This window comes from Leopardus geoffroyi, chromosome C1 (assembly GCF_018350155.1).
Source record: "Leopardus geoffroyi isolate Oge1 chromosome C1, O.geoffroyi_Oge1_pat1.0, whole genome shotgun sequence".
Lineage (NCBI taxonomy): Eukaryota > Metazoa > Chordata > Mammalia > Carnivora > Felidae > Leopardus > Leopardus geoffroyi.
This window is the reverse complement of record NC_059328.1, coordinates 44700755-44706754: the sequence shown is the minus strand read 5'-3', so window position 1 is coordinate 44706754 and position 6000 is coordinate 44700755.

The window sequence follows — 6000 nt, the reverse complement described above, 5'->3', positions numbered from 1 at the left end:
ATTGGGGAAATGAAACAGACCTCTAAATCGTGTTGGAATCCAGCTGAAGTCTGAGAGCCGGGTCCTCCTGGTTTCAGAGGGAACTAAAAGCCTCAAATCTTGATTTTCTAGCTAAAGATAGAGGAGTCCTTCACTGTATTCTCGACAACCGAGTTTCAACGTTGCTGTTAAGGTAAATATATCCCTTATTGCAATTTTCAGTGGTCGGAGAATTGCAGCCTGTTACATTATAGTCATACAATGTATGACTTTTAAAATGCAACTTTGGAGAAATGAAACCTGCTGATACAATGAAGACAAAGTGTCCAAATCTCTACCTTCTGGCAGAGACTCTGAGGTCAGCCTGAGCAGGAGGGTTCTGAGGGCCAGACTAGCAGAGGAAATCTTTTCCTGGAAACTGAGATTGCTGAAATCCGAGCCCAGGGAAAGAGGTACCCAATAGGCAGGGAGGGTAATCACATGTTACTGCAGACAGGAGGCAACAAGCAGATTAAAAGCAATATGGAAGGCTCGAATATGGTGCCGTGAAGGTCATCAAGAAGACGTGACTGCCAGTTGACCCAAGCTGAACTTGGGCCATCAGAGGCCTCTCACCCACCTTCCCTGTCCTTAGAATGGGCATTTCATTTGCCTTCGCCATGCTAGAAGCTACCCCATCAGAGCCTTGAGATAACAACGTGGTACTGAGACCATCTGAACAGTATACATTACTGAACCCTGTTAATGCCTCTACATAGACTTTTAAGATTTAGCAGGCAGGTGCAGAGATGCATTTGTCTTATGGCCACCCAAGACAAGCCTCATTTAAGTAAGTTTGCTTGCCTATTAAAACTGCCACCTACTAACATGGAATGATGGAGTGGTCTGCCTCTTGCGTCGGTCTCTCCTGGCCCTCCGCGTACAGGGCTCAGTTTATGAAACGAGATACGGAACCAGCTACCCAGGAGCAAGGAGATGAAAATGAAGAGCAGTGGGTAAAGATGGGCGTGTGTGCTTCTCCTAAAATGCTTTTTGCTTTCTTCAGCGGGCACATAGTGCCATGTGTAGGTGAGTGTACGGAGTTAAAGGCCAGGCACTAGGTCATCAGAGAAATAAATGGGTCCTTTCATCTTTCTTTTTGTAAAGTCGTTTCACTTTCCAAATTAAATATCCCCAGTATCCTTTCCTTGTAAATGTTTATCAGCTTAAACTGTTTTGTTTCCAATGTACACATGTGATATGATTGGGGAAGTCTGCACACAAACTTTCCTAGTGAAATGTCAGCTCATGTAAGGCCAAAGTCATCATCTTCCCTTTTGGTTCAAACTCTGACTTCAGATTACCTAGCCTTCAAGTCTAGAAGTTCTTCCTTTTCCTGGATCGTCAAATCCAATCGCCAAATCCTGAAGAATCTACTCTACTTCTGCATACGCTTCTTTTCATTCTCCCCGCCCCCACACCTGCTTATTTAATCTCTTGTGTCCGACACATTAATACCATTTTAATCTCCAGAAAGCACATTCATCCACATCATTCCCTGACTCAAAACATTGAATGGCTGCCCACTGCCTAACAAATTAAAGAAAACTCCTCGGTTTGGCAGTCAACACCTTGGCCTTACCTCGCATGCCTCCTCTCCACTTGACAATCTAATAGCATATATTTATGCTGTGGATGGTGGGATTTGTAACTCACCTGCTACAAGGGAAAGGCCTTCCAAAGTGGAGGGAAGGGAAGGAATCTGCACGCCCAGGGGATAGTTCTGCCCATTAGTCACGGGGCGCCAGGGAAAATTCACTCCGGCTGCTGGTAAAAAAAAACAAAATCTAATGTTGGACTACCATCAGGCCTGTCACATCATCTTCTTAAGTGAAGGAAAATACCACATTAACTTTTAAATGACTCCCCATTTGGCAACAGACAGTCTTTAGTAAAGGGTGGGAGGAGCCTTGGACTTAAAAATTATGTTTTCCTCTTCCTTCTTCCAGCGTTCTCCATTTTTCATACTGATTTTTTTTTACATTAAATAATCAGAATCGCATCCCTCTAAAAGTAATTGCTTTCCTTAATCCCCATCACCTATTTAACCCATCCCCTCACCTAAGGAGTGTACTTGTCATGATGAACATGGCGTAATGTACGGAAGTGTTGAATCACCACATTGCACACCTGACACTAATGGAACACTGTTTGTTACCTAATCAGGATTAAAATAAAAACTTAAAATAAAATAATAATAATAGTATCAAAAGGTTTGCGAGTCTTAGAATATATCTTGAGATAATTCGGGGGGGGGAAAGCTATCTATGTGAGTTTTACATGAAGGCATTTGATTGCAAAAACGGTATTTCATCCTTTTTAAATCTGCTTTTATAAAATACAAAATTGGGTCTGCATTATTTTTGTATCATTTTAGTTAATAAGTTACTCCATTTTCATGGTTAAAAAAAAATAAAAAATAAAAGCAATCGCTCTCTTTCCCCCAGCAATATTATTACTGTGTTTTTAAACAAAATACAGTATTAGCAGATTGAATCCAGTAACATATATGAAGTATTGCGCACCATGACCAAGTGGGATTTATCCCAGAATGCAAGATTGGTTTTACATATGAAAAATCAATGAATGCAATACACACTATCAGTAGAATAAAAAACATAAACCACATTGATCATTCTTTTTTATTTATTTATTTATTTATTTATTTATTTCAACGTTTATTTTTTGGGGGACAGAGAGAGACAGAGCATGAACGGGGGAGGGGCAGAGAGAGAAGGAGACACAGAATCGGAAACAGGCTCCAGGCTCTGAGCCATCAGCCCAGAGCCTGACACGGGGCTCGAACTCACGGACCGCGAGATCGTGACCTGGCTGAAGTCGGACGCTTAACCGACTGCGCCACCCAGGCGCCCCCACATTGATCATTCTTAATAGGAATAGGAGAAAACTATCTCAAAATAATAAAAGCCACATACGAAAACCCCAAAGCAAACATCATTGTTAACGGAAGGATTAGATGCTTTCCTCCTAAGATCAGGAACGAAACAACCATGACTGCTGTCTGCATCTCTGTTCAACACTGTACTGGAGGTCATGGCCAGGGCAATTAGACAAGAAAATAAACAAAAGGCATCCAGATTGGAAAGAAAGAAGCAAAACTATCTTTATTCACAGATAACATGACCTAAGAAATCCACTAAAAAAAACTATTAGAATTAATAAACAAGTTGGGCAAGGTTGTAGGTTAGAAGATTAATCTATAAAATGCAACTGTATTTCTATACATTTGCAGTCAAACAACCCAAATTACGAAAACAACTCCATGTGCTGTAGCATCCAAAAGAGTAAAGTATTTAGGAATAAATTGAGCAAAAGAAGTACAAGACGTACTCTGAAGAGTACAAAACACCTACTAAAAGAAACGAAAGAAGTAACATGTTCATGGATTGGAGGACTTAATATTGCCAAGATGGTAACAGTCCCCAAATCTGCTTACCGACTCAATGCAATCCCTATGAGAATCCCAGCTGACTTCCTTGTAGAAGTTGGAAAACTGATTCTAAAATTCACATATAATTGCCAGGAACTCAGAATGGCCAAAACAATCATGAAAAAGAGCAAAGTTAGGGGCGCCTGGGTGGCTCAGTTGGTTGGACTCTTGAATTTGGCTCAGGTCAGGATCCCAGGGTCTGCCCCTCCCCTCTCCTCTAAAAAATAAAAACTAAAAAATTGACCACAAAGAAACTTTAATCAAGACAATGTGCTATAGGCATAAAGATTGACATATAGATCAATAGGATAGAATTGAGATTCCAGAAATAACCTATGTGTCCATGTTTAATTGATGTTTGACAAGTGTGCAAGACCATTCAATGGGGAAAGAGTAATCTTTTCGACAAATAATATTGGGACAATTAGATAGCCAAATACAAATGAATAGAATTAGACCTTTACTTCACACCATATACAAAAATGAACTCAAAATGATCAAAGATCTACTCTAAAACTCTTAGGAGAAAACACAGGCAAAAACATTTTATGATAGGAAACTTGGCAGTGATTTTGTGGATATGCCACGAAAAGTACAAGCAACAAAAATACAAGCAATAAAGAAAATAAATAGATTGTACTTCATCAAACCTAAGAGCTTGTGTGCTTCAAAGGACACTAGCAAAAAAGTGAAAAGATAAGCCACAGAATATTAGAAAATAGTTACAAATAATATACCTAGTAAAGAGCTTGGATCTAGAATACAAAAGTCTTACAACACAATAATAAAAAGATGAATAACCCAATTCAAAAAAAAAAAAGGCAAAGGACCTGAATACAAGATATACAAATGACCAAGAAGCGGGATGCCTGGGTGGCTCAGTTGGTTGAGCATCTGACTTCAGCTCAGGTCATGATCTCGCAGTTCATGGGTTCAAGCACCATGTCGGGCTCTGTGCTGACAGTTCAGAGCCTGGAGCCTGCTTTGAATTCTGTGTCTCCCTCTTTCTTTCTGTTCCTCCCTGCTCGCACCCTGTCTCTCTCTCTCTCTCTCTCTCTCTCTCTCTCTCTCAAAAATAAAGATTAAAAAAATTAAAAAACAAAAACCAAATGACCAAGAAGCAATGAAAACATGTCCACACAAGCACATTCATATAAACAGTGATAGCAGCAGCATTCATAATACCCAAATAGTAAAAACAACTCAAATGCCCATTATGAATGGATAAACAAAATATGGTATATCTATAATGAAATATTATTCAGCCAGAATATGGAATGAAATACTGACACATGCTATAGAACATGGATAAAGGTTGAAAACAGTGTACTAAGTAAAAGAAGCCAGACAAAAAAGATCACATATTGTAAGATTCCATATACATGAAGTTTCTAGAACAGGCAAACCCATACAGACAGAAAGTAGATTAATGGTTGCTTAGCACTGGGGGGAATGAGAATACAGAAGAGATATAACTAAAGGGTATGGGGTTTCCTTCTTAGGTAATGAAAACGGTTCTAAAATTGACTTGTACACTTTAAATGGGTGAACTGTATGGCATGTGAATTACCTCTCGAGAAAGCTGTTACACATTAAAAAAAGAGAGAAAAGAAAAAAAATCAATGCCCAAGTAGAGTATTCATGGTGTAGCCATTAATGCCAATTTTTCTGGTGGTTGTTTTCATTGGTTTTTAAACATCTACAATGGGGATGAATTTGCTTCCATCAAAATGTGGGACATTAAATGTCATTTTAGGGGCACCTGGGTGGCTCAGTTGGTTAAGCATCTGACTTTGGCTCAGGTTATGGATCTCACAGTCTGTGAGTTTGAGCCCTGCATCAGGCTCTGTGCTGACAGCTCAGAGCTTGGAGCCTACTTCGGATTCTGGGTCTCCCTCTTCTCTCTGTCCCTCCCTGCTCATGCTCTCTCTGTCTCTGTCTCTCTCTCTCTCTCTCTGTCAAAAATAAGTAAGTATTGGGGCGCCTGGGTGGCGCAGTTGGTTAAGCGTCCGACTTCAGCCAGGTCACGATCTCGCGGTCCGTGAGTTCAAGCCCCGCGTCAGGCTCTGGGCTGATGGCTCAGAGCCTGGAGCCTGTTTCCGATTCTGTGTCTCCCTCTCTCTCTGCCCCTCCCCCGTTCATACTCTGTCTCTCTCTGTCCCAAAAATAAATAAACGTTGAAAAAAAATTAAAAAAAAAAATAAGTATTAAAAAAAAAATTGGGGCACCTGGGTGGCTCAGTCTGTTAAGCATCTGACTTTAGCGCAGGTCATGATCTCACAGTTCTTGGGTTCGTGCCCTGTGTTGGGCTCTGTGCTGACAGCTCAGAGCCTGGAGCCTGCTTCGGATTCTGTATCTCCCTCTCTTTCTCTGCCCCTCTCTCTCTCAAAATAAATATTTAAAAAAATTTTTAATGTCATTTTATTTTTTCAGAAACAAATTAAAGCTCAGTCAATGCCCCCTTGCCGGTGTATTGAGATGTTGAATAACAGTCATAATTAGGGTTCCCTCTCCTACTGCAGGGGGGGGGG